We start from the raw sequence: 27,768 nt of genomic DNA, 5'->3' as shown, positions 1-27,768 counted from the left end.
TTCTGCAGTTGAATGACTGCCAGCTACACGAACAACAGCGTTTGTCCCTCCTTTATTTCAATGGCACAATCATACTCAGGTGAGTTATTACCACTGCTGCATTCTGGGGCTGGTAGTTCGTCATAATGAAACCCAAGTGGGGTGCAGGCAGTCCATTCAATCCAATAATATAAAACTCATAGGGGCACAGGCAGAGTTCATCCCCGTTCAAATTTCTTGCCCAACAGTCCTTCTCCGCCGATGCGACGCACCAGCAGCGGGACCGCTGACTTCTGCGGCGGTGCTTCCCTCGACCGGGTCGGCCGATTCAAATTCAGTTTCACAGATGCCCACATGCAGGATGCACTCACTGTGAGCAAACTCCAATTTGGGGAAGAAACCCACGCTCCCAGCATCAGCAGAGCCTGACGCGTTTCAGGATACCTCCCTTTCTCAAAGGCTTTTCTGCAGTTGAATGACTGCCAGCTACACGAACAACAGCGTTTGTCCCTCCTTTATTTCAATGGCACAATCATACTCAGGTGAGTTATTACCACTGCTGCATTCTGGGGCTGGTAGTTCGTCATAATGAAACCCAAGTGGGGTGCAGGCAGTCCATTCAATCCAATAATATAAAACTCATAGGGGCACAGGCAGAGTTCATCCCCGTTCAAATTTCTTGCCCAACAGTCCTTCTCCGCCGATGCGACGCACCAGCAGCGGGACCGCTGACTTCTGCGGCGGTGCTTCCCTCGACCGGGTCGGCCGATTCAAATTCAGTTTCACAGATGCCCACATGCAGGATGCACTCACTGTGAGCAAACTCCAATTTGGGGAAGAAACCCACGCTCCCAGCATCAGCAGAGCCTGACGCGTTTCAGGATACCTCCCTTTCTCAAAGGCTTTTCTGCAGTTGAATGACTGCCAGCTACACGAACAACAGCGTTTGTCCCTCCTTTATTTCAATGGCACAATCATACTCAGGTGAGTTATTACCACTGCTGCATTCTGGGGCTGGTAGTTCGTCATAATGAAACCCAAGTGGGGTGCAGGCAGTCCATTCAATCCAATAATATAAAACTCATAGGGGCACAGGCAGAGTTCATCCCCGTTCAAATTTCTTGCCCAACAGTCCTTCTCCGCCGATGCGACGCACCCGCAGCGGGACCGCTGACTTCTGCGGCGGTGCTTCCCTCGACCGGGTCGGCCGATTCAAATTCAGTTTCACAGATGCCCACATGCAGGATGCACTCACTGTGAGCAAACTCCAATTTGGGGAAGAAACCCACGCTCCCAGCATCAGCAGAGCCTGACGCGTTTCAGGATACCTCCCTTTCTCAAAGGCTTTTCTGCAGTTGAATGACTGCCAGCTACACGAACAACAGCGTTTGTCCCTCCTTTATTTCAATGGCACAATCATACTCAGGTGAGTTATTACCACTGCTGCATTCTGGGGCTGGTAGTTCGTCATAATGAAACCCAAGTGGGGTGCAGGCAGTCCATTCAATCCAATAATATAAAACTCATAGGGGCACAGGCAGAGTTCATCCCCGTTCAAATTTCTTGCCCAACAGTCCTTCTCCGCCGATGCGACGCACCAGCAGCGGGACCGCTGACTTCTGCGGCGGTGCTTCCCTCGACCGGGTCGGCCGATTCAAATTCAGTTTCACAGATGCCCACATGCAGGATGCACTCACTGTGAGCAAACTCCAATTTGGGGAAGAAACCCACGCTCCCAGCATCAGCAGAGCCTGACGCGTTTCAGGATACCTCCCTTTCTCAAAGGCTTTTCTGCAGTTGAATGACTGCCAGCTACACGAACAACAGCGTTTGTCCCTCCTTTATTTCAATGGCACAATCATACTCAGGTGAGTTATTACCACTGCTGCATTCTGGGGCTGGTAGTTCGTCATAATGAAACCCAAGTGGGGTGCAGGCAGTCCATTCAATCCAATAATATAAAACTCATAGGGGCACAGGCAGAGTTCATCCCCGTTCAAATTTCTTGCCCAATAGTCCTTCTCCGCCGATGCGACGCACCAGCAGCGGGACCGCTGACTTCTGCGGCGGTGCTTCCCTCGACCGGGTCGGCCGATTCAAATTCAGTTTCACAGATGCCCACATGCAGGATGCACTCACTGTGAGCAAACTCCAATTTGGGGAAGAAACCCACGCTCCCAGCATCAGCAGAGCCTGACGCGTTTCAGGATACCTCCCTTTCTCAAAGGCTTTTCTGCAGTTGAATGACTGCCAGCTACACGAACAACAGCGTTTGTCCCTCCTTTATTTCAATGGCACAATCATACTCAGGTGAGTTATTACCACTGCTGCATTCTGGGGCTGGTAGTTCGTCATAATGAAACCCAAGTGGGGTGCAGGCAGTCCATTCAATCCAATAATATAAAACTCATAGGGGCACAGGCAGAGTTAATCCCCGTTCAAATTTCTTGCCCAACAGTCCTTCTCCGCCGATGCGACGCACCAGCAGCGGGACCGCTGACTTCTGCGGCGGTGCTTCCCTCGACCGGATCGGCCGATTCAAATTCAGTTTCACAGATGCCCACATGCAGGATGCACTCACTGTGAGCAAACTCCAATTTGGGGAAGAAACCCACGCTCCCAGCATCAGCAGAGCCTGACGCGTTTCAGGATACCTCCCTTTCTCAAAGGCTTTTCTGCAGTTGAATGACTGCCAGCTACACGAACAACAGCGTTTGTCCCTCCTTTATTTCAATGGCACAATCATACTCAGGTGAGTTATTACCACTGCTGCATTCTGGGGCTTGTAGTTCGTCATAATGAAACCCAAGTGGGGTGCAGGCAGTCCATTCAATCCAATAATATAAAACTCATAGGGGCACAGGCAGAGTTCATCCCCGTTCAAATTTCTTGCCCAACAGTCCTTCTCCGCCGATGCGACGCACCAGCAGCGGGACCGCTGACTTCTGCGGCGGTGCTTCCCTCGACCGGGTCGGCCGATTCAAATTCAGTTTCACAGATGCCCACATGCAGGATGCACTCACTGTGAGCAAACTCCAATTTGGGGAAGAAACCCACGCTCCCAGCATCAGCAGAGCCTGACGCGTTTTAGGATACCTCCCTTTCTCAAAGGCTTTTCTGCAGTTGAATGACTGCCAGCTACACGAACAACAGCGTTTGTCCCTCCTTTATTTCAATGGCACAATCATACTCAGGTGAGTTATTACCACTGCTGCATTCTGGGGCTGGTAGTTCGTCATAATGAAACCCAAGTGGGGTGCAGGCAGTCCATTCAATCCAATAATATAAAACTCATAGGGGCACAGGCAGAGTTCATCCCCGTTCAAATTTCTTGCCCAACAGTCCTTCTCCGCCGATGCGACGCACCAGCAGCGGGACCGCTGACTTCTGCGGCGGTGCTTCCCTCGACCGGGTCGGCCAATTCAAATTCAGTTTCACAGATGCCCACATGCAGGATGCACTCACTGTGAGCAAACTCCAATTTGGGGAAGAAACCCACGCTCCCAGCATCAGCAGAGCCTGACGCGTTTCAGGATACCTCCCTTTCTCAAAGGCTTTTCTGCAGTTGAATGACTGCCAGCTACACGAACAACAGCGTTTGTCCCTCCTTTATTTCAATGGCACAATCATACTCAGGTGAGTTATTACCACTGCTGCATTCTGGGGCTGGTAGTTCGTCATAATGAAACCCAAGTGGGGTGCAGGCAGTCCATTCAATCCAATAATATAAAACTCATAGGGGCACAGGCAGAGTTCATCCCCGTTCAAATTTCTTGCCCAACAGTCCTTCTCCGCCGATGCGACGCACCAGCAGCGGGACCGCTGACTTCTGCGGCGGTGCTTCCCTCGACCGGGTCGGCCGATTCAAATTCAGTTTCACAGATGCCCACATGCAGGATGCACTCACTGTGAGCAAACTCCAATTTGGGGAAGAAACCCACGCTCCCAGCATCAGCAGAGCCTGACGCGTTTCAGGATACCTCCCTTTCTCAAAGGCTTTTCTGCAGTTGAATGACTGCCAGCTACACGAACAACAGCGTTTGTCCCTCCTTTATTTCAATGGCACAATCATACTCAGGCCATTGAAATAAAGGAGGGACAAACGCTGTTGTTCGTGTAGCTGGCAGTCATTCAACTGCAGAAAAGCCTTTGAGAAAGGGAGGTATCCTGAAACGCGTCAGGCTCTGCTGATGCTGGGAGCGTGGGTTTCTTCCCCAAATTGGAGTTTGCTCACAGTGAGTGCATCCTGCATGTGGGCATCTGTGAAACTGAATTTGAATCGGCCGACCCGGTCGAGGGAAGCACCGCCGCAGAAGTCAGCGGTCCCGCTGCTGGTGCGTCGCATCGGCGGAGAAGGACTGTTGGGCAAGAAATTTGAACGGGGATGAACTCTGCCTGTGCCCCTATGATTTTTATACTATTGGATTGAATGGACTGCCTGCACCCCACTTGGGTTTCATTATGACGAACTACCAGCCCCAGAATGCAGCAGTGGTAATAACTCACCTGAGTATGATTGTGCCATTGAAATAAAGGAGGGACAAACGCTGTTGTTCGTGTAGCTGGCAGTCATTCAACTGCAGAAAAGCCTTTGAGAAAGGGAGGTATCCTGAAACGCGTCAGGCTCTGCTGATGCTGGGAGCGTGGGTTTCTTCCCCAAATTGGAGTTTGCTCACAGTGAGTGCATCCTGCATGTGGGCATCTGTGAAACTGAATTTGAATCGGCCGACCCGGTCGAGGGAAGCACCGCCGCAGAAGTCAGCGGTCCCGCTGCTGGTGCGTCGCATCGGCGGAGAAGGACTGTTGGGCAAGAAATTTGAACGGGGATGAACTCTGCCTGTGCCCCTATGATTTTTATACTATTGGATTGAATGGACTGCCTGCACCCCACTTGGGTTTCATTATGACGAACTACCAGCCCCAGAATGCAGCAGTGGTAATAACTCACCTGAGTATGATTGTGCCATTGAAATAAAGGAGGGACAAACGCTGTTGTTCGTGTAGCTGGCAGTCATTCAACTGCAGAAAAGCCTTTGAGAAAGGGAGGTATCCTGAAACGCGTCAGGCTCTGCTGATGCTGGGAGCGTGGGTTTCTTCCCCAAATTGGAGTTTGCTCACAGTGAGTGCATCCTGCATGTGGGCATCTGTGAAACTGAATTTGAATCGGCCGACCCGGTCGAGGGAAGCACCGCCGCAGAAGTCAGCGGTCCCGCTGCTGGTGCGTCGCATCGGCGGAGAAGGACTGTTGGGCAAGAAATTTGAACGGGGATGAACTCTGCCTGTGCCCCTATGATTTTTATACTATTGGATTGAATGGACTGCCTGCACCCCACTTGGGTTTCATTATGACGAACTACCAGCCCCAGAATGCAGCAGTGGTAATAACTCACCTGAGTATGATTGTGCCATTGAAATAAAGGAGGGACAAACGCTGTTGTTCGTGTAGCTGGCAGTCATTCAACTGCAGAAAAGCCTTTGAGAAAGGGAGGTATCCTGAAACGCGTCAGGCTCTGCTGATGCTGGGAGCGTGGGTTTCTTCCCCAAATTGGAGTTTGCTCACAGTGAGTGCATCCTGCATGTGGGCATCTGTGAAACTGAATTTGAATCGGCCGACCCGGTCGAGGGAAGCACCGCCGCAGAAGTCAGCGGTCCCGCTGCTGGTGCGTCGCATCGGCGGAGAAGGACTGTTGGGCAAGAAATTTGAACGGGGATGAACTCTGCCTGTGCCCCTATGATTTTTATACTATTGGATTGAATGGACTGCCTGCACCCCACTTGGGTTTCATTATGACAAACTACCAGCCCCAGAATGCAGCAGTGGTAATAAGTCACCTGAGTATGATTGTGCCATTGAAATAAAGGAGGGACAAACGCTGTTGTTCGTGTAGCTGGCAGTCATTCAACTGCAGAAAAGCCTTTGAGAAAGGGAGGTATCCTGAAACGCGTCAGGCTCTGCTGATGCTGGGAGCGTGGGTTTCTTCCCCAAATTGGAGTTTGCTCACAGTGAGTGCATCCTGCATGTGGGCATCTGTGAAACTGAATTTGAATCGGCCGACCCGGTCGAGGGAAGCACCGCCGCAGAAGTCAGCGGTCCCGCTGCTGGTGCGTCGCATCGGCGGAGAAGGACTGTTGGGCAAGAAATTTGAACGGGGATGAACTCTGCCTGTGCCCCTATGATTTTTATACTATTGGATTGAATGGACTGCCTGCACCCCACTTGGGTTTCATTATGACGAACTACCAGCCCCAGAATGCAGCAGTGGTAATAACTCACCTGAGTATGATTGTGCCATTGAAATAAAGGAGGGACAAACGCTGTTGTTCGTGTAGCTGGCAGTCATTCAACTGCAGAAAAGCCTTTGAGAAAGGGAGGTATCCTGAAACGCGTCAGGCTCTGCTGATGCTGGGAGCGTGGGTTTCTTCCCCAAATTGGAGTTTGCTCACAGTGAGTGCATCCTGCATGTGGGCATCTGTGAAACTGAATTTGAATCGGCCGACCCGGTCGAGGGAAGCACCGCCGCAGAAGTCAGCGGTCCCGCTGCTGGTGCGTCGCATCGGCGGAGAAGGACTGTTGGGCAAGAAATTTGAACGGGGATGAACTCTGCCTGTGCCCCTATGATTTTTATACTATTGGATTGAATGGACTGCCTGCACCCCACTTGGGTTTCATTATGACGAACTACCAGCCCCAGAATGCAGCAGTGGTAATAACTCACCTGAGTATGATTGTGCCATTGAAATAAAGGAGGGACAAACGCTGTTGTTCGTGTAGCTGGCAGTCATTCAACTGCAGAAAAGCCTTTGAGAAAGGGAGGTATCCTGAAACGCGTCAGGCTCTGCTGATGCTGGGAGCGTGGGTTTCTTCCCCAAATTGGAGTTTGCTCACAGTGAGTGCATCCTGCATGTGGGCATCTGTGAAACTGAATTTGAATCGGCCGACCCGGTCGAGGGAAGCACCGCCGCAGAAGTCAGCGGTCCCGCTGCTGGTGCGTCGCATCGGCGGAGAAGGACTGTTGGGCAAGAAATTTGAACGGGGATGAACTCTGCCTGTGCCCCTATGATTTTTATACTATTGGATTGAATGGACTGCCTGCACCCCACTTGGGTTTCATTATGACGAACTACCAGCCCCAGAATGCATCAGTGGTAATAACTCACCTGAGTATGATTGTGCCATTGAAATAAAGGAGGGACAAACGCTGTTGTTCGTGTAGCTGGCAGTCATTCAACTGCAGAAAAGCCTTTGAGAAAGGGAGGTATCCTGAAATGCGTCAGGCTCTGCTGATGCTGGGAGCGTGGGTTTCTTCCCCAAATTGGAGTTTGCTCACAGTGAGTGCATCCTGCATGTGGGCATCTGTGAAACTGAATTTGAATCGGCCGACCCGGTCGAGGGAAGCACCGCCGCAGAAGTCAGCGGTCCCGCTGCTGGTGCGTCGCATCGGCGGAGAAGGACTGTTGGGCAAGAAATTTGAACGGGGATGAACTCTGCCTGTGCCCCTATGATTTTTATACTATTGGATTGAATGGACTGCCTGCACCCCACTTGGGTTTCATTATGACGAACTACCAGCCCCAGAATGCAGCAGTGGTAATAACTCACCTGAGTATGATTGTGCCATTGAAATAAAGGAGGGACAAACGCTGTTGTTCGTGTAGCTGGCAGTCATTCAACTGCAGAAAAGCCTTTGAGAAAGGGAGGTATCCTGAAACGCGTCAGGCTCTGCTGATGCTGGGAGCGTGGGTTTCTTCCCCAAATTGGAGTTTGCTCACAGTGAGTGCATCCTGCATGTGGGCATCTGTGAAACTGAATTTGAATCGGCCGACCCGGTCGAGGGAAGCACCGCCGCAGAAGTCAGCGGTCCCGCTGCTGGTGCGTCGCATCGGCGGAGAAGGACTGTTGGGCAAGAAATTTGAAAGGGGATGAACTCTGCCTGTGCCCCTATGATTTTTATACTATTGGATTGAATGGACTGCCTGCACCCCACTTGGGTTTCATTATGACGAACTACCAGCCCCAGAATGCAGCAGTGGTAATAACTCACCTGAGTATGATTGTGCCATTGAAATAAAGGAGGGACAAACGCTGTTGTTCGTGTAGCTGGCAGTCATTCAACTGCAGAAAAGCCTTTGAGAAAGGGAGGTATCCTGAAACGCGTCAGGCTCTGCTGATGCTGGGAGCGTGGGTTTCTTCCCCAAATTGGAGTTTGCTCACAGTGAGTGCATCCTGCATGTGGGCATCTGTGAAACTGAATTTGAATCGGCCGACCCGGTCGAGGGAAGCACCGCCGCAGAAGTCAGCGGTCCCGCTGCTGGTGCGTCGCATCGGCGGAGAAGGACTGTTGGGCAAGAAATTTGAACGGGGATGAACTCTGCCTGTGCCCCTATGATTTTTATACTATTGGATTGAATGGACTGCCTGCACCCCACTTGGGTTTCATTATGACGAACTACCAGCCCCAGAATGCAGCAGTGGTAATAACTCACCTGAGTATGATTGTGCCATTGAAATAAAGGAGGGACAAACGCTGTTGTTCGTGTAGCTGGCAGTCATTCAACTGCAGAAAAGCCTTTGAGAAAGGGAGGTATCCTGAAACGCGTCAGGCTCTGCTGATGCTGGGAGCGTGGGTTTCTTCCCCAAATTGGAGTTTGCTCACAGTGAGTGCATCCTGCATGTGGGCATCTGTGAAACTGAATTTGAATCGGCCGACCCGGTCGAGGGAAGCACCGCCGCAGAAGTCAGCGGTCCCGCTGCTGGTGCGTCGCATCGGCGGAGAAGGACTGTTGGGCAAGAAATTTGAACGGGGATGAACTCTGCCTGTGCCCCTATGATTTTTATACTATTGGATTGAATGGACTGCCTGCACCCCACTTGGGTTTCATTATGACGAACTACCAGCCCCAGAATGCAGCAGTGGTAATAACTCACCTGAGTATGATTGTGCCATTGAAATAAAGGAGGGACAAACGCTGTTGTTCGTGTAGCTGGCAGTCATTCAACTGCAGAAAAGCCTTTGAGAAAGGGAGGTATCCTGAAACGCGTCAGGCTCTGCTGATGCTGGGAGCGTGGGTTTCTTCCCCAAATTGGAGTTTGCTCACAGTGAGTGCATCCTGCATGTGGGCATCTGTGAAACTGAATTTGAATCGGCCGACCCGGTCGAGGGAAGCACCGCCGCAGAAGTCAGCGGTCCCGCTGCTGGTGCGTCGCATCGGCGGAGAAGGACTGTTGGGCAAGAAATTTGAACGGGGATGAACTCTGCCTGTGCCCCTATGATTTTTATACTATTGGATTGAATGGACTGCCTGCACCCCACTTGGGTTTCATTATGACGAACTACCAGCCCCAGAATGCAGCAGTGGTAATAACTCACCTGAGTATGATTGTGCCATTGAAATAAAGGAGGGACAAACGCTGTTGTTCGTGTAGCTGGCAGTCATTCAACTGCAGAAAAGCCTTTGAGAAAGGGAGGTATCCTGAAACGCGTCAGGCTCTGCTGATGCTGGGAGCGTGGGTTTCTTCCCCAAATTGGAGTTTGCTCACAGTGAGTGCATCCTGCATGTGGGCATCTGTGAAACTGAATTTGAATCGGCCGACCCGGTCGAGGGAAGCACCGCCGCAGAAGTCAGCGGTCCCGCTGCTGGTGCGTCGCATCGGCGGAGAAGGACTGTTGGGCAAGAAATTTGAACGGGGATGAACTCTGCCTGTGCCCCTATGATTTTTATACTATTGGATTGAATGGACTGCCTGCACCCCACTTGGGTTTCATTATGACGAACTACCAGCCCCAGAATGCAGCAGTGGTAATAACTCACCTGAGTATGATTGTGCCATTGAAATAAAGGAGGGACAAACGCTGTTGTTCGTGTAGCTGGCAGTCATTCAACTGCAGAAAAGCCTTTGAGAAAGGGAGGTATCCTGAAACGCGTCAGGCTCTGCTGATGCTGGGAGCGTGGGTTTCTTCCCCAAATTGGAGTTTGCTCACAGTGAGTGCATCCTGCATGTGGGCATCTGTGAAACTGAATTTGAATCGGCCGACCCGGTCGAGGGAAGCACCGCCGCAGAAGTCAGCGGTCCCGCTGCTGGTGCGTCGCATCGGCGGAGAAGGACTGTTGGGCAAGAAATTTGAACGGGGATGAACTCTGCCTGTGCCCCTATGATTTTTATACTATTGGATTGAATGGACTGCCTGCACCCCACTTGGGTTTCATTATGACGAACTACCAGCCCCAGAATGCAGCAGTGGTAATAACTCACCTGAGTATGATTGTGCCATTGAAATAAAGGAGGGACAAACGCTGTTGTTCGTGTAGCTGGCAGTCATTCAACTGCAGAAAAGCCTTTGAGAAAGGGAGGTATCCTGAAACGCGTCAGGCTCTGCTGATGCTGGGAGCGTGGGTTTCTTCCCCAAATTGGAGTTTGCTCACAGTGAGTGCATCCTGCATGTGGGCATCTGTGAAACTGAATTTGAATCGGCCGACCCGGTCGAGGGAAGCACCGCCGCAGAAGTCAGCGGTCCCGCTGCTGGTGCGTCGCATCGGCGGAGAAGGACTGTTGGGCAAGAAATTTGAACGGGGATGAACTCTGCCTGTGCCCCTATGATTTTTATACTATTGGATTGAATGGACTGCCTGCACCCCACTTGGGTTTCATTATGACGAACTACCAGCCCCAGAATGCAGCAGTGGTAATAACTCACCTGAGTATGATTGTGCCATTGAAATAAAGGAGGGACAAACGCTGTTGTTCGTGTAGCTGGCAGTCATTCAACTGCAGAAAAGCCTTTGAGAAAGGGAGGTATCCTGAAACGCGTCAGGCTCTGCTGATGCTGGGAGCGTGGGTTTCTTCCCCAAATTGGAGTTTGCTCACAGTGAGTGCATCCTGCATGTGGGCATCTGTGAAACTGAATTTGAATCGGCCGACCCGGTCGAGGGAAGCACCGCCGCAGAAGTCAGCGGTCCCGCTGCTGGTGCGTCGCATCGGCGGAGAAGGACTGTTGGGCAAGAAATTTGAACGGGGATGAACTCTGCCTGTGCCCCTATGATTTTTAGGTCTCGCCTGTCGATGCGCATGCGCATCGAGCAAGCGAGACTATAGGGGCTCATCCACTCTTTATCTAACTGCAAGGAATCGTGGCGATTCCTTGCAGTGCCCGTGACTTTTAAGGTCAATGCGCATTAAGCTTATGCGCATGCGCATTGACCTTAAAAGTCACGGGCACGTGCACGTCCGTGTTTGTTTACCCTTGCCTACTCTCTCTCTCCCCTCTCCGCCCCCGTTCCGCCCCCTCCCCTTCCCGCCGTGTCGCATTTCTCCTCCCCCCTCCCCTCTCTTCCCCTGCCTGCCTGCCGCTAGCCTTGTTGATGCTTGTTTTCCTCCCCGCCTCTCTCCTCGCCCCGTTTACTGTGCAGCTCGCCTAACTCGATCTTGACTGCACAGAACATATTTATTTAAAAGCAGGGCGACTAGTTTTGTGACAGGAACGTGCAAGGATGCGCACGCTGCATGTTCTCTTTTGTTAAATAAATGTTAGGCTTGTCTCCCTGTCCCGTGTTTGACCGCCCCCACAACCCCACCGTAATTGCTGTTTTTTTTTTCCTTACAGCGCACAAACTACTCTTTTTTTTGTTTTAACAACCAGTCATGGCGGCCGCTCGTCTTGCTGTACGCCAGTTGTCCAAAAATATGCCTTGATGTTAATAAACCATTTCATTCCACTGATATTTTGAAAACCAAGTTTACATTACGATGTGGGGAAACAAATATGGGGAACACGCTTTTCCGTAGCTTTCAGTAATTGATTGTCTCTCCCCTCTCCGCCCCCGTTCCGCCCCCTCCCCTTCCCGCCGTGTCGCATTTCTCCTCCCCCCTCCCCTCTCTTCCCCTGCCTGCCTGCCGCTAGCCTTGTTGATGCTTGTTTTCCTCCCCGCCTCTCTCCTCGCCCCGTTTACTGTGCAGCTCGCCTAACTCGATCTTGACTGCACAGAACATATTTATTTAAAAGCAGGGCGACTAGTTTTGTGACAGGAACGTGCAAGGATGCGCACGCTGCATGTTCTCTTTTGTTAAATAAATGTTAGGCTTGTCTCCCTGTCCCGTGTTTGACCGCCCCCACAACCCCACCGTAATTGCTGTTTTTTTTTCCTTACAGCGCACAAACTACTCTTTTTTTTGTTTTAACAACCAGTCATGGCGGCCGCTCGTCTTGCTGTACGCCAGTTGTCCAAAAATATGCCTTGATGTTAATAAACCATTTCATTCCACTGATATTTTGAAAACCAAGTTTACATTACGATGTGGGGAAACAAATATGGGGAACACGCTTTTCCGTAGCTTTCAGTAATTGCTTGTTCCTTTCATGTTTTATGCACGACTTTTTAAAACTTTTTTTTTTTTTTACTTTTGTACCGGCACTCCAAAGGTATCACAGCGCTCGCTCGCAACCGGTTCCCTCGCTTCAAAGACGCTCGCTCCAGCCATTACATCGGGATCCTCGTCATTGCCCTGTTCTGCCTGACCCCTCCACCCGTGCTAATTAATTACAGGCATAACGGGGTCAGCATTTTGGTGAAGGCAAAGGTATCCATTGTATATGGAGGACGCTCTTTTTAGATGAGTATTGAGTGGCAAATTGTCCCCAATAACTTAGATGTTTCTGCTGATGAGACAAAACAGATTTCATTTCGAGCGACATTGACACCAAGTGAGGAGCCGTCTGGTTTGCATTTTTTTACAGCGCAAACACGGCCCGAAGGTATTTCAGCAGAAACATACGGTACAATAAATTGCTCACTCACTCACCCTCAACCCCTCCCCCTCGACCCCTCCCCCTCAACCCCTCACCCTCACCCTCACTCACCCTCAACCCCTCACCCTCAAACCCTCACTCACCCTCAACCCCTCACCCACCCTCAACCCCTCACCCACCCTCAACCCCTCACCCTCACTCACCCTCAACTCCTCACCCTCAACCCCTCACTCACCCTCACTCACCCTCAGCCTCACCCTCACTCACCCTCAACCCCTCACCCTCACTCACCAACCCTCAACCCCTCACCCTCACTCACTCACCCTCAACCCCTCACCCTCACTCACTCACCCTCAACCCCTCACAGCGCTCGCTCGCAACCGGTTCCCTCGCTTCAAAGACGCTCGCTCCAGCCATTACATCGGGATCCTCGTCATTGCCCTGTTCTGCCTGACCCCTCCACCCGTGCTAATTAATTACAGGCATAACGGGGTCAGCATTTTGGTGAAGGCAAAGGTATCCATTGTATATGGAGGACGCTCTTTTTAGATGAGTATTGAGTGGCAAATTGTCCCCAATAACTTAGATGTTTCTGCTGATGAGACAAAACAGATTTCATTTCGAGCGACATTGACACCAAGTGAGGAGCCGTCTGGTTTGCATTTTTTTACAGCGCAAACACGGCCCGAAGGTATTTCAGCAGAAACATACGGTACAATAAATTGCTCACTCACTCACCCTCAACCCCTCCCCCTCGACCCCTCCCCCTCAACCCCTCACCCTCACCCTCACTCACCCTCACTCACCCTCAACCCCTCACCCTCAAACCCTCACTCACCCTCAACCCCTCACCCACCCTCAACCCCTCACCCACCCTCAACCCCTCACCCTCACTCACCCTCAACTCCTCACCCTCAACCCCTCACTCACCCTCACTCACCCTCAGCCTCACCCTCACTCACCCTCAACCCCTCACCCTCACTCACCAACCCTCAACCCCTCACCCTCACTCACTCACCCTCAACCCCTCACCCTCACTCACTCACCCTCAACCCCTCCCCCTCGACCCCTCCCCCTCAACCCCTCACCCTCACCCTCACTCACCCTCAACCCCTCACCCTCAAACCCTCACTCACCCTCAACCCCTCCCCCTCAACCCCTCACCCTCACCCTCACTCACCCTCACTCACCCTCAACCCCTCACCCTCAAACCCTCACTCACCCTCAACCCCTCACCCTCAACCCCTCACTCACCCTCACTCTCACTCATCCTCACTCACCCTCAACCCCTCACTCACCCTCACTCACCCTCAACCCCTCACCCTCACTCACCCTCACCCTCAACCCCTCACCCTCACTCACCCTCAATGCCTCACCCTCAATCACCCTCAACCCCTCACCCTCACCCACCTTCACTCACCCTCACCCTCACTCACCCTCACTCACACTCACCCTCACCCACCCTCAAACCCTCATCCTCACTCACCCTCAACCCCTCATCCTCACTCACCCTCAACCCCTCACCCTCACTCACCCTCAACTCCTCACCCTCAACCCCTCACTCACCCTCACTCACCCTCAGCCTCACCCTCACTCACCCTCAACCCCTCACCCTCACTCACTCACCCTCAACCCCTCACCCTCACTCACTCACCCTCAACCCCTCCCCCTCGACCCCTCCCCCTCAACCCCTCACCCTCATCCTCACTCACCCTCACTCACCCTCAACCCCTCACCCTCAAACCCTCACTCACCCTCAACCCCTCACCCTCAACCCCTCACTCACCCTCACTCTCACTCATCCTCACTCACCCTCAACCCCTCACTCACCCTCACTCACCCTCAACCCCTCACCCTCACTCACCCTCACCCCCTCACCCTCACTCACCCTCAATGCCTCACCCTCAATCACCCTCAACCCCTCACCCTCACCCACCTTCACTCACCCTCACCCTCACTCACCCTCACTCACACTCACCCTCACCCACCCTCAAACCCTCATCCTCACTCACCCTCAACCCCTCATCCTCACTCACCCTCAACCCCTCATCCTCACTCACCCTCAACCCCTCACCCTCACTCACCCTCAACCCCTCACCCTCACTCACCCCCACTCACCCTCAACCCCTCACCCTCACTCACCCTCAACCCCTCACTCACCCTCAACCCCTCACCCACCCTCAACCCCTCACCCTCAATCCCTCACCCTCACTCACCCACACTCACCCACACTCACCCTCACTCACCCACCCTCACTCACCCTCACCCTCACTCACCTTCACCCTCACTCACCCTCAACCCCTCACCCTCACTCATCCCCACTCACCCTCAACCCCTCACCCTCAACCCCTCACCCTCCCTCACCCTCATTCACCCTCAACCCCTCACCCTCACTCACCCTCAACCCCTCACCCTCACTCACCCTCAACCCCTCACCCTCAATCCCTCACCCTCACCCACACTCACCCACACTCACTCACACTCACCCTCACTCACCCTCACTCACCCTCAGCCTCACCCTCACTCACCCTCAACCCCTCACCCTCACTCACCCTCACTCACCCTCAACCTCATGCTAAAGATTTACAAAAAAACCCATAAACAATTCTAAAAGCACTAACTCTAATGCTGCGAGACCTATTGCATTTCTAATGCTTGTTATACTATTGGATTGAATGGACTGCCTGCACCCCACTTGGGTTTCATTATGACGAACTACCAGCCCCAGAATGCAGCAGTGGTAATAACTCACCTGAGTATGATTGTGCCATTGAAATAAAGGAGGGACAAACGCTGTTGTTCGTGTAGCTGGCAGTCATTCAACTGCAGAAAAGCCTTTGAGAAAGGGAGGTATCCTGAAACGCGTCAGGCTCTGCTGATGCTGGGAGCGTGGGTTTCTTCCCCAAATTGGAGTTTGCTCACAGTGAGTGCATCCTGCATGTGGGCATCTGTGAAACTGAATTTGAATCGGCCGACCCGGTCGAGGGAAGCACCGCCGCAGAAGTCAGCGGTCCCGCTGCTGGTGCGTCGCATCGGCGGAGAAGGACTGTTGGGCAAGAAATTTGAACGGGGATGAACTCTGCCTGTGCCCCTATGATTTTTATACTATTGGATTGAATGGACTGCCTGCACCCCACTTGGGTTTCATTATGACGAACTACCAGCCCCAGAATGCAGCAGTGGTAATAACTCACCTGAGTATGATTGTGCCATTGAAATAAAGGAGGGACAAACGCTGTTGTTCGTGTAGCTGGCAGTCATTCAACTGCAGAAAAGCCTTTGAGAAAGGGAGGTATCCTGAAACGCGTCAGGCTCTGCTGATGCTGGGAGCGTGGGTTTCTTCCCCAAATTGGAGTTTGCTCACAGTGAGTGCATCCTGCATGTGGGCATCTGTGAAACTGAATTTGAATCGGCCGACCCGGTCGAGGGAAGCACCGCCGCAGAAGTCAGCGGTCCCGCTGCTGGTGCGTCGCATCGGCGGAGAAGGACTGTTGGGCAAGAAATTTGAACGGGGATGAACTCTGCCTGTGCCCCTATGATTTTTATACTATTGGATTGAATGGACTGCCTGCACCCCACTTGGGTTTCATTATGACGAACTACCAGCCCCAGAATGCAGCAGTGGTAATAACTCACCTGAGTATGATTGTGCCATTGAAATAAAGGAGGGACAAACGCTGTTGTTCGTGTAGCTGGCAGTCATTCAACTGCAGAAAAGCCTTTGAGAAAGGGAGGTATCCTGAAACGCGTCAGGCTCTGCTGATGCTGGGAGCGTGGGTTTCTTCCCCAAATTGGAGTTTGCTCACAGTGAGTGCATCCTGCATGTGGGCATCTGTGAAACTGAATTTGAATCGGCCGACCCGGTCGAGGGAAGCACCGCCGCAGAAGTCAGCGGTCCCGCTGCTGGTGCGTCGCATCGGCGGAGAAGGACTGTTGGGCAAGAAATTTGAACGGGGATGAACTCTGCCTGTGCCCCTATGATTTTTATACTATTGGATTGAATGGACTGCCTGCACCCCACTTGGGTTTCATTATGACGAACTACCAGCCCCAGAATGCAGCAGTGGTAATAACTCACCTGAGTATGATTGTGCCATTGAAATAAAGGAGGGACAAACGCTGTTGTTCGTGTAGCTGGCAGTCATTCAACTGCAGAAAAGCCTTTGAGAAAGGGAGGTATCCTGAAACGCGTCAGGCTCTGCTGATGCTGGGAGCGTGGGTTTCTTCCCCAAATTGGAGTTTGCTCACAGTGAGTGCATCCTGCATGTGGGCATCTGTGAAACTGAATTTGAATCGGCCGACCCGGTCGAGGGAAGCACCGCCGCAGAAGTCAGCGGTCCCGCTGCTGGTGCGTCGCATCGGCGGAGAAGGACTGTTGGGCAAGAAATTTGAACGGGGATGAACTCTGCCTGTGCCCCTATGATTTTTATACTATTGGATTGAATGGACTGCCTGCACCCCACTTGGGTTTCATTATGACGAACTACCAGCCCCAGAATGCAGCAGTGGTAATAACTCACCTGAGTATGATTGTGCCATTGAAATAAAGGAGGGACAAACGCTGTTGTTCGTGTAGCTGGCAGTCATTCAACTGCAGAAAAGCCTTTGAGAAAGGGAGGTATCCTGAAACGCGTCAGGCTCTGCTGATGCTGGGAGCGTGGGTTTCTTCCCCAAATTGGAGTTTGCTCACAGTGAGTGCATCCTGCATGTGGGCATCTGTGAAACTGAATTTGAATCGGCCGACCCGGTCGAGGGAAGCACCGCCGCAGAAGTCAGCGGTCCCGCTGCTGGTGCGTCGCATCGGCGGAGAAGGACTGTTGGGCAAGAAATTTGAACGGGGATGAACTCTGCCTGTGCCCCTATGATTTTTATACTATTGGATTGAATGGACTGCCTGCACCCCACTTGGGTTTCATTATGACGAACTACCAGCCCCAGAATGCAGCAGTGGTAATAACTCACCTGAGTATGATTGTGCCATTGAAATAAAGGAGGGACAAACGCTGTTGTTCGTGTAGCTGGCAGTCATTCAACTGCAGAAAAGCCTTTGAGAAAGGGAGGTATCCTGAAACGCGTCAGGCTCTGCTGATGCTGGGAGCGTGGGTTTCTTCCCCAAATTGGAGTTTGCTCACAGTGAGTGCATCCTGCATGTGGGCATCTGTGAAACTGAATTTGAATCGGCCGACCCAGTCGAGGGAAGCACCGCCGCAGAAGTCAGCGGTCCCGCTGCTGGTGCGTCGCATCGGCGGAGAAGGACTGTTGGGCAAGAAATTTGAACGGGGATGAACTCTGCCTGTGCCCCTATGATTTTTATACTATTGGATTGAATGGACTGCCTGCACCCCACTTGGGTTTCATTATGACGAACTACCAGCCCCAGAATGCAGCAGTGGTAATAACTCACCTGAGTATGATTGTGCCATTGAAATAAAGGAGGGACAAACACTGTTGTTCGTGTAGCTGGCAGTCATTCAACTGCAGAAAAGCCTTTGAGAAAGGGAGGTATCCTGAAACGCGTCAGGCTCTGCTGATGCTGGGAGCGTGGGTTTCTTCCCCAAATTGGAGTTTGCTCACAGTGAGTGCATCCTGCATGTGGGCATCCGTGAAACTGAATATATATATATATGTGTATATATATATATATATATATATATATATATATATATATATATATATATATATATATATATATATATATATATATATATATATATATATAAGAAAATTTCAGCCGTCCAGCAGAGACGCCAACCGATGTCTCTGCAAATGGGAGAAGTTGCCGGTTTTGGAGGAATTATCATGCAACGTGGTTGTGAACTCAGCAGCACAACCCACTTGGGCGTTTTAATTTTGGAACATTGAGGGCATGTCATGACAGCTCACCAGAGCAAGACAGGCACTACAAGTACCATCAGGCCACTGGGGTGGCCGCGCCCACTGGGGCAGGGATTCAGTAATTGAAAGGTGGTGCCGAAAATCGTCATGCCATTGCCTGCCAAATCCGGTGCCTTTGAAGAAGTGCTTTCCGCACGAAACACGTCAGGCAGGACTCTACTATGGTGCCAATCGTGTTTTCTCCGTGCTTCTTTCCTCCCTGAATAAAAGTGGCTAAATATCTACCTTCTCAAGAGGCTTCCTTCATAGCAGGCATCCTGTTTGTGTGTGTATATATATATATATATATATATATATATATATATATATATATATATATATATATATATATATATATAGATATTTTATTACTATTATTATTTTCGATTGCGCAACCCCCGTTCCCCTCCTGACCCCCTCCCCCTGCGCCCACCCCGCAACTCATGCTGGCCGCCACTACTGAATTTAATTCGAATTATGGTAAGGTCTTGTTTTTCTGGAAAAGAAACAAATTTTTCTTCTGCAGTGGAAATTGAATGGAGTTGGGGATATATATGCAAAAGACATGATAGCCTTCGCCTATTGAAAGGGCTATTATCAATTGGAAAAAGGTCTCTTATCTCAATTATTGGAGAGCACTGGGAAGGGAGAACTTCTTCTATTCCTATATTTGTTCTCTCCGAGTTTGTTACCACCTAAAAAACTGCAGAGGAGGAAGGAGCATCCTCAGAAATATGAAAGCTATTTCTTAATTTTGAGGCCTTATGGTTCAAGGAACAATCAACAATAGCTATGGTGGGTAAAGAGGGAAATTGGGGGGTCAGAGGTTTGGTCAAGGAATACTTCTGAGATTTCATTGCTTCGGCTGTAACCATTTTTATATTTTAATACATTGAAACAGATCTGATTGGGTCTTTTTCTAGTATGTATATGCTTTGTTTTTTTCTTATTTCACATCTTTTTAAAGGATGACTCACCAGCGAACGTTTTTGTAGGAATTATTCTGTTTCGGGGCTATCAACTGATCAAACTTCCTTATCCATCGATAAAAGATGTTTTTTTTAAATGGAAAAATAAGGTAGAGGGGTTATGTTTGTTTTTGAGTGAAGAGATAATTGAGAAGCCTACTGCTCTTCAGAAAACAGCTTTTGCAGAGAGAAACAGTGTCTCAAGCGTTAGCCTTCTCCTTATTTTTGACCCTCGCATATGCTTTTCCTGCTATGGTTGCCCATGACCTTCTCTGAGTTAAGGTCATATCATGGGAGTGTTCACCTTCTTATGGCACTAGTAATTTAACATTGTTGATAAAGTTTCCAGGATGTTATCTGGATTTGTTGTTGTTTTTTCAAAAAGCTGCATCATTGACTCCAAGATTCTTCTACGGGCTTGAAAAGCATCAGAGAGAATCATATAGTAGGACGGATGATACATAGTATTGAAAGGAAAATCGGGCGGGCGTGAAAGGTCATCTGTTGAAACTGGTTCCTCACTTAGGGTTCCATTAAATTAATTCAGAGTTTCTGTTTGGGTTTTATTTGTAGATATATTCTAGTTGCCGAATGAGAATGAACTCAAATCTATGTCCAGACGAGTGATGTCCGGAGGCAGGTCTTCACCAATTTTCTTAATGGCCTTAAAAGAGCAGTCCAAGGATAAAGCCTCTGGGCTTAGCTGAGATTTTTGTTCCGGATTGACTTCAATGGATGCATTGCATGGAGAGAGTTGAACTAAAGTGGCAACTCCTGGACTGTCTTTCTTCAATCAATCAATCAATCAATCATAAAACTTGTATAGAGCACTACCCACCGGAAGGGTCTCAAGGCGCTTGGGGGAAGGGGTCCGCTACTGCTCGAACAGCCAGGTCTTGAGTTGTCTCCTGAAGGCGAGGTGGTCCTGGGTCAGCTGAAGGTGGATGGGGAGGGAGTTCCATGTCTTGGCCGCCAGGTAGGAGAAGGATCTGCCTCCGGCGGTGGCTCTTCGGATGCGTGGTACGGCGGCGAGGGCGAGGCTAGTAGACCGTAGCTGGCGGGTGGGCGTGTAGAAGGTCAGGCGGTTGTTGAGGTACTTGGGGCCCAGGTCGTGGAGAGACTTGTGTGCGTGGTTGAGGAGCCTGAACGTGATCCTCTTGTTGACAGGGAGCCAGTGCAGGTCCCTCAGGTGGCCGGAGATGTGGCTGCGTCGGGGGATGTCCAGGATGAGTCGGGCGGAGGCGTTCTGGATGCGTTGGAGACTTTTCTGTAGCTTGGCGGTGGTTCCGGCGTAGAGGGTGTTTCCGTAGTCCAGTCGGCTGGTGACGAGGGCCTGGGTGACCGTCTTCCTGGTTTCGGTCGGGATCCATCTGAAGATCTTGCGAAGCATGCGAAGGGTGTGAAAGCATGATGAGGAGACGGCGTTGACTTGTCTGGTCATCGAGAGGGAGGAGTCCAGGATGAAGCCCAGGTTACATGCGTGGTCTGTTGGCTTGGGAGCGGTGCCCAGGGCTGGGAGCCACCAGGAGTCGTCCCAGGCGGAGGGCGATAGTCCCAGGATGAGGACTTCCGTCTTTTCTGAGTTCAGTTTCAGGCGGCTGTTCTTCATCCACTCGGCGACGTCTTTCATCCCTTCGTGTAGGCTGGTTCTGGCGGTGTCGGGGTCTCTGGTGAGGGAGAGGATCAGCTGGGTGTCGTCGGGGTAGGAGATGATGTTGAGGTTGTGTTGGCGTGCGATGGCAGCAAGAGGTCTCATGTAGACATTGAAGAGGGTGGGGCTGAGTGATGATCCTTGCGGGACGCCGCAGATGACTTCGGTGGCCTCGGATCGAAACGGGGGGAGGCGGACTCTCTGTGTTCTTCAGGCGAGGAACGAGATGATCCACTCCAGTGCTTTCTCTTGGATGCCGATGTTGCTGAGGCGTTGGACTAGGGTGCGGTGGCAGACAGTGTCGAACGCTGCAGAGAGGTCCAGGAGGATGAGTGCCGCTGTTTCCCCGTTGTCGAGCAGGGCTCGGATGTCGTCGGTGGCTGCGATGAGGGCGGTCTCGGTGCTGTGGTTGGCTCTGAAACCGGACTGCGAGGGGTCGAGGGATCCGTTCGTCTCGAGGAAGGCGGCAAGCTGTTTGTTGACGATCTTCTCGATGACTTTGGCAGGAAAAGGGAGGAGCGAGATGGGGCGGATGTTTTTGAGGTCGGTGGGGTCCGCTGTTGGTTTCTTCAGTAGGGCGCTGAGCTCGGCATGCTTCCAGCTCTCCGGGAAGGTGGTGGTGTTGAAGGAGGTGTTGATGACGTCCCGGAGTTGGGGTGCGATGGTTGAGTCGGCCTTGTTGAAGACGTGGTGGGGGCAGGGGTCGGTTGGAGATCCGGAGTGGATGGTCTTCATCGTGCGGGCTGTGTCTTCGGTGGTCACCATGGTCCAGGTGCGGAGGGTGGCGGTGGGGGGCGTTGGTTCGACGGTTGGGTGCGTGGATGGTGCGCCGAAACTGTTGTGGATGTTGGCAATCTTGCGGTGGAAAAACGAGGCGAGAGACTCGCAGAGATCTTGTGAGGGAGTGATGTTGTTGTTGCCGGTGCTGGGGTTGGAGAACTCCTTGACGCAGGAGGGGGGCGGGGCCGCCGGGAGTCAGCGGCGGGAAAATAGCGGTTCTGCGGCGGCTGGAGCGTTCCAGGCAGCAGGGAGGCAGGAGCGGCAAGCAGCAGAAGAGCAAGCAGGAGTCGGCAGGAGCAGCGGTGAGTGGGGGCGACCTCACCTGGAAGTAGGCTCAGCGGTCGCTCTTGAGATACACTACCTCATCTTCATCTCAAGATCTTAGTTTAGGGAAAAAACTGGCATTGTAGGGAAGTCGTTAGGGGTGCCCGTGTGTCCGGATTGTTTGTGCCTTCCTTTAACTTGGAAGGCAATGGGTTGCCTCTTAAATAGAATGGACTAGCTTCTAAGCCTCTTAACTGTCATAATAAGGAAAATACTTGGAAAAACAAACCTACTTCTGCCTTCTGTGCCTACGGTTGGCGCCCAACAGGAAATTAGTTCTGTTGCTGTAGATGGAGAGATGAACGAGGCGTAAATAGAGATAACCAGATAGGAAACAGAGACTAGGTATTAGTAGGGCTTGTTTAAGAGTTCTACTCTAATTGCCATCAGTGGAGAAGGCGGCGAGCGACAAGACAGTTGCGGGAAAAGTGAAGCTCTTCGTATCCTTAAGGGAGCTCTAGGAATCCAGCTCAGACACACTCCTTCCCTTGAAAATAACGAGTCATGGGCCCAGGTGGCGTTACCAGTCCACCCTGGTACCCTAAAGTGTATTTTCACTGTAGCAAGTTGTTCCATACAATATTAAGTTTAATAACTATCATCTTTGCCAAGAATATAGGTACAAATTTCCTTTCTGGACATTTTGAAATATTTATTAGAAGCCTAAATCATTGGTGAAGTCAGGTTTGTGGAAAGGGGACTTGTAGACGGTTTTTGTGGGTCCACTGGCCAGTTGCTAAAAAGTCAGCTTTGTTCAGTAAATCTTGTACTTCTGAGTTTGTTTGGGGTACAGGAACTGCCTAAAACAGGATTTTGGTGTTAAATAAGGGAGGACACTAGGATTACCATAGTAAACTCCCCCATAAACCCCCAGCCTGCAGAGCTCAAGTTTAGTGTGGACAAAGAATTTGAAAATGCCCAATATCGGCAGGGTTAGCCCAGGCATCCTTTACCCTATTGGTTAGGGCATTTCCAGGAGTTATTTTCATCACTAGCTTATGCCAAGCCTAAATGTGGCTCCTTAAGAACACCACTGGACCTGGGGAAGAACACAGGAGGACTGAACCTGCTGTGTGCAACCTGAGAATAGCCCTTGAAGAATGGTCCTGTGTTCTCTCTTGTACCCTGTACACAGACATGGACTCCAAGGGTCATAAGACAGATCTCCTGTTAAAGCTACAGGAACACAAAAAGCTACAAGAGGCCTTTTTCTGCAACTGCCCAGCTGATCAGCTGCAACTGGAGCTAGCCTGGACTCTCCTGTTGATCTCTGTCTGCCACTCAATGAGTCTCTAAGCCCCTCCCTTCATCTGTTTTGAACACCAACACATACATAAAAGGCCTTGTCATTTACAATGACAATAGCTCAAACTCTCGCAAATGCAAGACCTATTGCACTGCAAATGCTTGTTTTTTTGTAGGCACGGGAGATTAAGTGATTTGCCCAAAATCAGAGGATGCTGAGCCGACGTTGAGACACGAACCAAGTTATCCAGCTCCAAATCGGCAGCTCTGGCAAGAATTATCCTTAGTTCTGCCGGCTGTCATGGGCTCTTTACATTTTGAGTCATCAATAAAAGCTCCTTCGTTGGTTTATCCTCTGATGTCTTGCCGTGTTATTTTTGGGGACAGCATGCACAGCACTTTGTCAAGACTATGTTTTTCGCAATAAAGTGATTTACTGGTTAATGGTGAGGGGTGTGTTTTCATAATGTTTAACTTATGTAAGTAACTAAGCACTGTAATTTTAGAATTATTTTAATGTTGTATTTTAAAATACAATTAAAAAAATGAATGAAATTGTGTTATTTATGAACCAGTGGGAATCAGCATATTGCCAACTCGAGACTGAGCTGCCACTCCCTCCTCCGAGGCGTGAGTCAAGGCAAAAATAAAATTGCCCCTACAGCCTTTCATTCTGGATATATTCGACCCTTTAGAAGGGGGTCAGACCAAATACCTAAGGGTAAGTCTAAGGGTAAAGATGAAAAACAAACAAGCGGCCGGGTTCGACGCTGCAATAAAACCAAAGGCGAGGCCTCCACCAGGGGCGGCCTTAGGCATGTGCAAGCTGTGCACCTGCACAGGGCCACCAAACCCCAGGGGTCACCACGCCAATGTAGATCCTTAATATAATAATCCTCTGAGGATGGATACATATTTGCGTGGTGGCCCCTGGCAGGGATTTGGCGGCCTCCGGCCCGGTTCCACTTCCAAACATCCTGACCCCCCCCCCCCTCTTCACTGGCCTCCGTGCTCCTCCCCGCCTGGACCCCCTCTTCCGGGGCCCCCTACCTACGCTCCCTGCCCAGGGCCGCCATGAGCCTAGAGCCGCCCCTGCCTCCACTGTGGCGTGCCGTGCTATGAAAAACAAATAAAGCCTTCGGAGAGCGAGTGTCCTGCCTGCAACAGCAGCCAGTTGACAACAATTTTAAAAGATAATGCTTGGAGGCAGTAATTAAAGCCTACTGAGTAACAACACACGTAAGAGGGGCAGTCCTCATGGGAGGTTAGAAGATGAGACAAGTTGGTGCTAAGGAGGGACTACTAAGCCTATTGACCAATGAAGAGCCATAGTTTACATAGGAAATGCATATAAGGGGAATAGCTCTTACTCGATTTTGTGGGTAGTGGTGCATGGCCGTTGCGAATGTCAGTTTGGACAGCTGTCTTATGACAGCCATCCTGACATTTTCCCTTTGCAGCTCTCCAACCCAGCACAAGAACAGGCTTCCAGAGCCTAAAGGAGCGTTCAGCCAACCAGCTCCATCCAATCTCTCATGCTAGTTAGCAGCATGAGGGCAGCGTCTGTATTAGTGCATCAGACTGAGAGGAATACTGAGGACGTGCAGCTTGTGGGTAAGTACCATTTTATTTTATTTATTGGAAATGTATAATGCAAGTAAGTGTAGTGATCAAGTTAGTAGTTATGTTTTATTTGGGGCTTTTTGAGGGATGTGTTGTGATCCTGTCCATAGAAGGGACCCGGAGCACGTGCCCTGGGCCAATTCTAGATACTGTGTAACTGAGTCTGTGTCTTTACTTATAGTGTATCTGGGGCCTAGGGCCCGACCCTTTACAGTGACAACGTGACAGTGGACCCGCATGTGCAGTCACCTTGATGTGGGATAAGGAGGAGGGTTTAGCCCTTGTCTAGGGTACCCCCTCCCAACAATGGTGACGCAGTGTTAGACCAGATGGAGTCCCCAAGTGAGCCCCTGGGCGAGAGGTGAACCTGAGGGTCTGAGCAGAGTGTAACTGGGTCATCTGAAGAGCCCGTGGGGAGTAGCAAGACTGCCCCAGAAGCCCGCTGTGAGGCGAACCCCCACCCGGCACCTGTAAGTGACTGAAGGGAGAGTGCAAAAGTTAAACGCCCTGCATCCTTTGCCGTGACGACAGGCCAGGGGAAGAACGTCGTGCAAAGTAAGTTGCAAGCATGATGATTACCCGCTTGGCAAATGCGAGAGCCAGCGGGGAAGAAGTGGGCCATCTGGGCAGGCGTGTGACAGCGAGACCGGGGGACGTATTGAGGGTGAGACATGGTGCCCCCAATAAGTGAAGCGGACCCCACCTGCTAAGACGCCTGCAGGTATACCGGCACGTCCTCCACGCGGAGTGAGAGCAAGCCTGCAGCTTTATCACAGCTGAGAGAAGTATGTGCTACAAACTACCCCAAGGCTGCCGCAACTGGAGGAGTGTGAGCTGTGTTGTCCTCCAGAGATAGCTCCGCACCCCCATGGACTCTCCTGTGGGTGAGAGGGCTGCCATCCGAGTGTGTCGCCTGCAAAGAGGAAGCGGAGAACATCCTAAGACGACATGCGCCTGCTGCCAGTGGCTGTGTTCGCGCAATAACCACTCCACGCATCAGTTTGTGTAAAAGGCCATTTATTAGGACAGGCATGACATTCAGAATAAACATAACATCATTAACTTTAAACAATCCCCCCAACATCCTGCCTTTCAACCGTCATCCACTCACGTGCTCCACCAGCCACTCCCAAATCACACCACAACCTCTTTGCATCTCATTCACTTCCCCTTTTCACTTTCCAACTCCACCGTCATTTCCATCCATCGCACTCCCGTCTACCACTCTCTCCCATCCTGCACCTGTAACCCCTCCCCTGGAAGGGTGATTCTGCCCGTCATGGACTCCCCACCCCTCCCAGTTCCCGCCACCCAGGGAACCCCTGGAGGGCGGTTACCTGCCCCACCAAGCGTGCACCTTTCGAACTCAGTCCCTTTTACACCAGATCGATTCATTCCACAAAAAGCTAATCAAACCCCGCAGCTCCATCAGGTAAAATGCGTTTCCCATGTGAGAAAGGTGCACGCCGCCGTCCCTGAAAAGAAGTGGCTGTTCCAGCTTAAGCCCGACATGAGCCAGCACTTTGATACCCTGATCCGCACAAAAGAGTCTCATTGCCCTGTTCAATTTCCTGCGGGCCCTTTCAACGGCCGCAGGCTTTAGTGCACCCCTCCAGATCCTCCGTGGAACAAATTCAGTCCACACAATACAGGCGCCAGCTTGATTGCGTTTCATCGCCTACAGATCCCTCTGCATCAAATGCAACAGTGACACCCCCGATTGCTTCACCAAGTCATTTTCCCCCAAATCTATGATCAGCATGTCCGGGCAGCCCAGCTGCGACACTTTCCTCGTTAGCCATGGCAACAGTTAACCCCATCGCATTCCACTCTTAGCCCACCATTGTACTTCGTGATGGCTGCTCCTCAGGCCCAGGCTACGGCCGTACACCTGCCTGTCAGCGTATTTCGAAGCCCAGTGTACAAAAGAATGCCCAAAGACCCAAGTGACCGCCTTGGCCCCCGGTCCACGAACACAACCTACGAAGAGAAAGAGATTAGTACCAAAGCATAACAAGAAAAACGCCAAGTAGCGCAACCGTCCAAGCCGTGCGCCCCGCGCCCTCACTTGCGCACATAGCGCTCACAGCACCGCGACCGCCAGCGACCAATCCTCCTGATCTCCTCCCACGACCAACCCAAGCCCGCCGCCGCTGTGGCTGCCCCAATCCGAAACGAATGCATGCTAAAACGAGCCGGATCCCTGCCCAGCCTCTTCAAAGCCATCCGCAAGACCGCCAACAACTGGAATGACGTCAAACGCTTCCGCGACGCGTGCATAAAAATTTCCCCTTCTGACCTCCGCACTCGACCACCAAAACTCAGCCACTCACGCACCGGGCACACGCTCGCACACCCACTCTCCGACAACCAAACCCACTTGCCCCGCCCCAGCTGGTCAGTCTTGGAATGTCCCAACCAAATGCCCAATCGCGCCCCATCCACACGCACATCAGCAAACATCCGACCCGGCGCCCCACGGGTCCCCAGCAATTCTGACACATGAAATGCTCCGAAAAACATCCAGATCATGCACAAGCGAAACAGCGCCACCTCCTCCCCGTCATAACAACAGAAACGC

Source organism: Lissotriton vulgaris, chromosome 5 (assembly GCF_964263255.1).
Source record: "Lissotriton vulgaris chromosome 5, aLisVul1.2, whole genome shotgun sequence".
Lineage (NCBI taxonomy): Eukaryota > Metazoa > Chordata > Amphibia > Caudata > Salamandridae > Lissotriton > Lissotriton vulgaris.
This window is presented reverse-complemented; position numbering follows the sequence as displayed.